Source organism: Gymnoscopelus microlampas, assembly GCF_963454915.1.
Source record: "Gymnoscopelus microlampas genome assembly, chromosome: 14".
Lineage (NCBI taxonomy): Eukaryota > Metazoa > Chordata > Actinopteri > Myctophiformes > Myctophidae > Gymnoscopelus > Gymnoscopelus microlampas.
This window is the reverse complement of record NC_139951.1, coordinates 23,332,759-23,341,859: the sequence shown is the minus strand read 5'-3', so window position 1 is coordinate 23,341,859 and position 9,101 is coordinate 23,332,759. Positions and strand designations below refer to the sequence as shown.

The 9,101-nt window shown below is 41.4% G+C and overlaps 1 long non-coding RNA gene across 3 annotated transcripts; it reads left to right on the top strand.

Annotated features, from left to right (window-relative positions):
• The first annotated feature begins 430 nt into the window (after nucleotides 1–430).
• Nucleotides 431–5,903, top strand: LOC311060989. Of its 3 annotated transcripts, none has more exons than XR_014602343.1 (4): nucleotides 431–568; nucleotides 1,958–2,026; nucleotides 2,608–2,740; nucleotides 2,996–5,903. It is a non-coding gene; the product is annotated as an uncharacterized lncRNA (long non-coding RNA). The 3 variants fall into 3 exon arrangements; XR_014602344.1 differs by having other exon boundaries at nucleotides 2,608–3,176; nucleotides 4,481–5,903; XR_014602345.1 differs by having other exon boundaries at nucleotides 2,608–5,903.
• The last annotated feature ends 3,198 nt before the right edge of the window (nucleotides 5,904–9,101 follow it).

Sequence of the window (9,101 nt, the reverse complement as noted above, 5' to 3'; positions counted from 1 at the left end):
CACACACACTATGAGGCTCCATCCACGTCATTAATAGATGAGATTTCCTCAAGTACGCATGCATGAACGCCTACCGTTTTCTTACACGAGCGAGTGTGCGTGCGTGTGTGTGTGTAGCTGAGCATTCACGTGTGAATTTTTTTGTGCAACACACAGTTTCGCCTGCGCGTGCGTGTGACAGTTTGTCCATTATTGCCCTTTTCCTCCAGTAGATGGTGCCAGTGAGCCAAAAATAATAATATTAATAATGATAATAATAATAATAATAATAATAATAATAATAATAATAATAATATTACCTATGTATTTGTAACATAACTAAAATAGTTAGGAAGTTAGGGAAACAAGAGGTAATCATATTATCTGCAATTTGAATACTACACTATTAGAATATAAATATATTTTGAAGTTTTTTTATTTGCGCAATGCATTGTGGTCAAAATCTTTTCGGCAGGCATCTGAGAGCCGCCATTGATCTCTACGGTGAGATACCGGACATTTTACTTGCTTCGTATGTGTGTTGGACTGGAAGTGGAACCACATTTCTTATCCGAAAAAGACCTCTGTGGTAAGTTTGTGTTAATGTTAAATAATAACTTTAACGTAAATGAATTGCAGCATACAGCTGCTTGCAAGGGAGCTAACGTTAGCCGTCCTTAAATTAGCCACAAAGCCTTCTTCCCCATATATATACATATATATATATCTATGTTCTTCCCCCTCAAACATTCAGTCCAAATGCAGTTCTTAGTAGTCAAAAGGTTTCGTTGACATTTGTGTGTGTAATTGTGTTAACACTTGGATTAATAACGTTAGCTTGCGAGTTTTTTTTGCCAGATTCTGTGAGAGAAACAAGCAACCAGGTCTATAGGAAACAAGCCCAAATTAAGTGATTATGGGCCATATGAGCACTTTAAACATATACATCATCAGCTACAAGCTCGTTGTGAGCTTGTAGATCTGCTATTGTCGTCAAATAAAACTCCGCCGTAACCCCGGGCCGATTAGGTTACGGCGGAGTTTTATTTGACGACAATAGCAGACCTACAAGCTCACAACGAGCTTGTAACTGATGGGGGTCCGTGACCCCTTGGTGGCGGTCACGGACCCGGGACCCCCCTAACTGACTGAACAACGCTTCCAAAATGGGTGCGATGAAAGCTGCTTTTAGACCCTCTATACTTAGTACTTGCACTGTACTTGGTGTGTTCTTTTTCTACACCAAATATCTTCGCCAACAATAGCCGATCCACAAGCTCACAGTGAGATCTGCTATTTTTGGCGAATGTTCCCACCAGCTCCCAGAATGGGGATACTGGGGTTCAAGTGGTTAACCGTCAAGTATAAAGTTATTTTAAATCTGTCATAATGGAAACAGATATTACAAAGTAACAATGTAAAAATGATGGGGTGCCATGGATGAAGACATTATTTACAGAGGTGCCCTGAGACAAACATGTTTGAGAACCCCTGGTGTACAGTACACAGTAAAACGTGTGTCTGTTTGTTTGTAAAGCTACCTGTCTTAGAGCTGTCATATGAAAATGATATTTTTGTATATTACATGATTAGCAGTAGTGGAAAGTAACTATATAAGTACATTTACTCAAGTACTGCATTTTAGGTACTTTTACTGTACTTGAATTCAATACTGTACTTCTACTTCACACCTCAGAGGCAAATATTGAACTTTTTACTCCACTACTACAATTATTTGTAGATGATGATAATTTGTAAGTAATTACAAACAAACAAAAATGCATGTTTACCTCTTTGGTAAGCTAGACCCATAGCCTGTTGGGTCCTTGTATACAGTGTGTTATGTATCACTGCTTACTGTAATATGTTTTATAATCCGATTCCGTGAGTAACACTTGAATCATTCAGTGGCACACGTTTTCCACAAATAGAATATATATAAATGTATGCATTTGTGTTTTCCTGTATCCTCTGACAGGAGTGGTGGAGCAGCTGGTTTATTACTGGTGACAGCTACGACACTCATCACTGTGCCCTGTGTGATAAGGTGGGCTGGTCTTCTCTGAGAGGCGCAATAGTCATTGGCACCTATTTATTTATAAAGCCCTGATTGGAAAATTACCATGCTACGTCAAAAACCTAGTCACATTCTAACTCACTCCAGCGATTGGCTAGTCCTTCTGGTTCCTTTTGCCAGTTCGGTAAAAGACTGCTTTTAGCATTGGTGCACCCGATTGGAACCTCTTGCAACAAGAGCTTAAACTGAATACCCTAGCATCTATTGGCCATTTTAGGAATTTATATAATAACCGTGCATTACCTGTATGCAACCGTTTTAACTGATTGCTGTCAACGTGCAAATGTTTTTACTGTTGTCAACATTATCGTTTCTCTTGTTGTTCCTATGTTATTTATGTGTCTAATCTCGGCATCATTGTAAATGAGGGTCTTCCTCAATGATCTTTGACATGGGTTTTTTTGTGCTCCGACATGCACTGTTAACTGTGGGACCTGATAGAGACATGTGTGTGCCTTTCTAAATGATGTCAAAACTCCGCCTTTGGCATCTCCTCCTCACAAACTGGAACGGAATCACTTTTTTCTATAACGATTTCATTTCCTCCCCAGAGGACATACAACTCTACACCGATGCCGCCCCCTCCGCAGGATTCAGAGGCTACTACGCAGGACGATGGTTTTCGTCCCCCTGGCCAGACGGTTTCCACCAGCTCGACCCGGACCACACACAATCTTCCACCCTGTATGAGCTCTACCCCATTGTAATCTCTGCAGCCCTGTGGGGTTCACAATGGACCAGCCACAGCATCCTCATCCATTCCGATAACCTGTCCGTCGTCCACATCATAAACAAAGGCCATTCCTCATCTCTCCCATCATGTCACTCCTGCGCCGCCTCACATGTCTTTCCGTTACCCACCAATTCATAATCAGAGCTGCCCACATCCCAGGTCACCACAATGCTATTGCTGATACACTTTCCCCTTTTCTGTTTCAGAAGTTCAAGACACTGGCTCCACACTCAGACCAGCATCCTGTCCCGGTTCCTCCATTTTTGGACATCATCTTTCCATAGCCCATCCTCTCCACCACCTCATCCTCCAGTCCCAGCTGTCTGCCCTCCAAGGTGTAGCCGACTCCACCCTGTCCTCCTACTGGACAGCCTGGAGAAGTTATAAGTATTTCCACCACACTCACGACATTCACTTTCCCTCCCTAGACCTCATCACACTTTCAGCTTACATTAGTCACTGTCACTCCGCCCGTTCCATACGCTCTTCCACAATCAGAGCTTACCTCTGTGGAATCATCTTTTTCACTAAACTCATCACCGGTTCACCCCATCCATTCACTCAGCACCCCCAAATCGCCCTCATACTCAAAGGACTGCAGTGCAGCGAACCGTGCCTTCCTCCCAGGCGTTTACCCCTCACCTTAGATATTCTCACCGCTTGTATCCACACTATTAGATCCGGCTACGCCAACCCCTTCACCAACTTCACTCTCGAATCCATGTTTCTGATCTGATAGGCTTCTATGCCTTCCTCAGATGCTCCGAATTCACCACAGCCAATACCCATTTCGATTCCTCCATCTCCCCCTGCCTTTCCGACCTAGCAGTCCACGACAACGACACACTAGTCTTCACCATCAAACGGAGCAAATCGTCCCAGTACCGCCTAACACCCATCTATCTGTTCCGTCTCAATTCCCCAGTCAGCCCTTTCGAACCTCTGGCTAACTACGTCCACACCAGACTTTCCCAAAACGCCCTACCATCAGACCCACTTTTCATTAACGAGCATGGAACTGTAGCCACCCGCAGCTGGTTCCTACACCACCTCCGCCAAATCCTCACCCGATCCGGATTCTCCGCAGAGAATTTCTCAGGCCATTAGTTTCGTATCGGCGCCGCTTCTACTGCCGCTAGCCGAGGCCTCCAGGACCACACTGTACAATTGCTAGGTAGATGGTCCCAGGCCTATCAGAGGTACATCCGCACTAACCTCCAGGACCTCAGATTCACTAATTTAGTTACCGATCTTTGCTAACTTTTTGGGGGTAACAGCCTAAACGTGCTGTGCTGATGACTCCTATTACCAACCTCGAGCACCGTGCTGATCACGCTAACGACCTCCACCCCAGAGACTCCAGGGTCGGCGACCCTCCCCCGGAACCCTCCACCCCTCCGTTCCATTCCATTCCATTTATTCAATAAAAACCCTTAAACTTCCATAAAGGTGTGTTTCTTTGCCTAGTGAATGTAGAATTATGTGCAGGATGTAATTTGTATATAGATGTGAGAAGACTTAATTTAACTGACTAACCTTTTTTAGAATATTTAATTTTCAAAGAAAAAAAAACACACTCACACTTATGTCAGTGTGCCAATGATCACCCTCCCCTATGCCAATGTTGGCACTCGTATGTAAGGGTGTGTAATAGTGTGTAATAATTCATTGTGGCCCTTTGATGTCATCAGTTTCGTAGGCTTGCCTTCCAGATGACCAGGGAGGATTGTTGTAGCCAACAGATGAGCACCACCTTCCCCACAGGAGTCGGCACCAACCGCCAGTCCTTCCCACTCTACACCTGATGCCCACATCACGTTCAACTCTACGTTACTCTGCTGGCTGCCATCGCTCAAACCCAAGCTACCCTGCAGACCAATGCCCACCATTCCAACTCCACACTACACTGTTGGCCATCTCCGTTCAACTTCACGCTATAAAAATGTTTTCTCTATACTTGCCCACTTGAAACTTGCCACTTAAAGTTGCGGTTGAATGTATAGGCCAGGGGATGGCAACCTATTTGACATGAGTGCCATGTTTTAATTTCTTGATAGTCAGTGTGCCATGTCAACATTAAGTTTGATTGTCCATATGCTGTACATAACTGTTTTTCTTCTTCTTTATCATGATGTAATGATCATTAAACTCGGATCAATAACCCACTTATCTCCCAGACTCCCTCCCCAGTCAGAGTTAGGAGTTTGAATGAATATAGAATTATGTGCAGGATGTAATTTGTGCATAGATGTGAGGGGGCTTAATTTAACTTGACTAAACCCCTTTTTTGAATATTTAAATTTAAAAGAAAAAGAAAACTTCTCTCACACACTTATGCCAGGGTGCCACTGATCATCCTCCCCTGTGCCAACGTTGGCACCCGTGCCTAAGGTTGCCTACCCCTGCTATAAAGTATTGGTTTACTGTATTATATTATATGATGAGTATGCAACGCCACTATAAGTATGTTGATCGATGTGGTGGAGAACCATTGATTGAGTAACGAATGTCCTCTGACTGTTTATATTAACTGATGCCACTATATCTATGCATTACTCTATGACGTCAACACCAGAAAATGGCTTGTGTTCATTTACTTTTAAAACTAGACTATTGCACTACAGTAGTGTAGTTATCAAACTAAATTAAATATGTTGTGCTCTATATATCTGAGGTCACACACTGCCACCAGTGAAAGTAATAAACCAATTGATGATGAAAATAAAACTCATTTTTTTATGTCCTGATGATGCACCTTGATCCAGGTGAGTATAGGCTAAGTGTGCATAAACACCCAGTAAATGGAAAGGAAAACACGGCAGTGAAATGTTGAAGGTGAAGTGGTTTATCTCGGTTATTCAACATTTCAATGTCAAGGACCGCTAAATAGACAATTATTGGGCTCTGGACCCCATGACATTTTCCTTTATGTTGGATTATATTGGGTACATGATTATGAATTTTATGTAGATTTACAGGATGAATAGGGAGAAAGTGCAAACACTATGTTGAAGTGTAAGTCATGACTGTCATGTTTGATTTTGAAAGAGCCATTGCAACGTTATACCGTAATGCAAGAAAGAAACGTGAATAAAATACAATATGCAAATATAATCAATGTATGCTTTTTTATTCTCAAAATTGGATTTACAACATCAAAGTGCATAGTGAGGCTTTAATAAATATGAACTGTGAAGGTCAAAGAAATGTTCTACTGTCATGACAATAATAAAAAATAACATGCAGGATAAGCAAAATGTGTGTCCAAGTCAATCATGGAAACTTTAGAGAGATGGTCTCAATGAAGATGTAGGCTACAGGGCATTTTCAGACTGCTCATTGTAATTGATATAAGGCAGCCTAGTTGCCAGTGTATAGTATTATCTGCTGTAGGCCTACTTTGCACTAAATTGTGTACCTGGACAGCCTTATTACTTAAAATGTGTGGAATCTGCGCACTTTGCGCTTGCAACTTTTCCAAGGGTGCAACAATTATGGATTGTATTTGGGAGAAATTACCTGAATTAGCTTGGTGAATAGCTTGATGATAATAAAATGTAGGCTTTAGAATAAGAGAAACTATGTCCCAATTCATATCACTTTAATTAAGCCTTACTCTGTCAATTCTCAAGCAAATGTTATAATGAAAAGTTCTTAATAATCTGTGACGTGTCTATATTCATTTGGTGTATATAATACACATAATCATGTTTTCATTACTCCTCTATAAAACGATATCAAGCTCTTATAGACCCCTTAACAGACGACGTCACACTGATAAGAACCAACCAGTATGCGTGCAACCAGTTTGCGCGCAATGAAACCCATTCTATCAGGTCTCGCTAGGACGCGCCTCACCAGTCAACACACAAGAGGGGGTTTTGATTGATTGATTGATGTACTTTATTTAGTAAGACATGAGAACAGTACATGACAGTACATAACAGTACATGGAAGTACAAATTCGCAATACAAGGTCTACTAAACTGGAAAGCTCATTAAGCACTTAGCTTGTTTAAGATGAGATCCCCATGCACACAAATCATGATGACATATAAGAGACAGACAGATATACACACTACTATACAGAATGTCATACAATCAGTTTACAGGTTACTGGTATGAAGGGTGAACAATATGTACAAAAAAAGGAAGAGAGAGGGGGGGGTAGGTTAGGTTAGGACATGGGGTAGGTTAGGACTTGGACAGGGGCCATTTTTGGTTGGGGTGTGCTACCCAAAACAACAGGTTGAGAATTGATTTTGTGAAACAATCACCTGTGCATCCAGTCTCAATGTTGGTAAACAAATAATTGGTTTATAAAACCTTACATTGAAGTCTCAAATTAACTATCTCATGGCTATGGTGACCAGATCCAAACTGTTCATTTGAGGGACAGAAGTAGGCTACCACTTGTGTGGGACAATGTGGGACGGGCGGGAATTTATAGCAAATTAATACTTAAGTAGCTATTAAATGCCTTGATGTCATATTCGTCCATAGGCCTAATACTGCTCATCATTTTGTTATGACCCTGCTGTAGGCTAGGGGATATTTCTCATGTTATGGCTACTGTATGTACACTGGAGCCTGCCAGTTTTTTAATATTATATATACCTCTAATTAATATTTTGATATTAAAATAGCAGATGTACAAGCTCACATGCATGCATTGTGACCTCGTAGATCTCCTATTTTCAAAGGGTCGAAATGTGCATATGGCTGCTGAAGTGGTTAATAAATGTTTTGTAATAATAATCAAAATCTACTAAGTAAATAAAGTTTTAAAATTAATGTAGTGGACTAAAAGTACTTAAGTAAATGTACTTAGTTACTTTCCACCACTGCTAAATGTCCCTTACAAGGAGAATATTTCATTAAAATAGTTCCTTATACAATAATTCATAATTTTAAATAGCTAATGTAGAAGAACATAACTAACTAACTTTGTATCCCGTCTTTTTCAAGTACATACATTATTATTTAAATATTATTTAAATAATAAAAAATATATTTATAATTGTCACGCGCACACGCACGCGATCCAGAGAGTCGCGCATTCCCAGACACGCGTAAAGCGCCGTGCGCACCTCACTGCTCGCCTCGTGTAATCGCGTGACCAAAAAATAAATGTTATCTTTATGCGTGCGTTAATGCGAGCGTTCTCCATGTTGGTACGCGACTACGCGTAGTCGTGTACAACTATGCGAGTACGCGTGCACGTCAGGCGTGCACGTGTCGCGTGCACGCCTAATCGCGTTCCGTCAGAAATGAATGGGAAAGTACACGACACGTCTATGCGTTGAGTCACACGCACGCAGAAAATCACGCGGATGTGTTACACGGAGCTGGGAATAATGATATTAATGGAGCCTCATACACACACACACACACACACACACACACACACACACACACACACACACACACACACACACACACACACTTACTTCAATTTCTCTTTTGTTCTCTCAGTCTCAGACACATAATCACCCTTTCTCTCCCTTTCTCTCTGACTGGCTGTCTTATTATATTACATAATACACATCGGGATAAAGAAAGTAATGATTTTTGCTACACATGTCCAAGTATATTTGAACACAATACATAGAGTACATAGTTATGCACAGTGCACACATCATGCACAGTGCAGTGTCTATATCTAAAATATGCATTGATACAATGTAGCCTATACAATACCTGTAACTTAAGACATGAAATATGATTGCTATATTTGCAGTTAGAAATTACATGTGTGTACTGTTTATAGTAATAACTACATGGTATCCTACATGGTTATTTTGTTCATGGGGGGGGGGGGGGGGGTCCAGGGGGTCCCCATGCAGCTGAATGATAGTTGGGAACCAAATGCACCCTTACAGATCTGTACCCTGGCTGAGAGTGTACAAATGGAAATTGACCCTTGGGTCCATTCGGGGTCCAAGGTCCTAATGCATACCAAACTGGGGGTCCTTAAAATTAAACAGCTGAGAACCCCTGGCTTAGGGGGCTGCCTGAGCTCCCTTAAAGGTCTGATCCTAGAATCACTCGTTACATAATATCTACAACATCAGATAACAGTGTAGAACAAACCTTGGGTAATCTGCAGCCTTGATACCTGGGATTTCTGCACATAGAGCGCGCGAACATGCATCTACAAACCACAAGGTGTCGTTAAAGCTGCAATCCGGAATTTATTTGAATGAATTAAACATTTTAACCAAACTGTATGATAGGCCTGTATACCTACCCGCAGTGGTTGGAAGTCTTCCATTGAGAAATGAGGACCCTTAATTAAGTTTGTCGGGTATA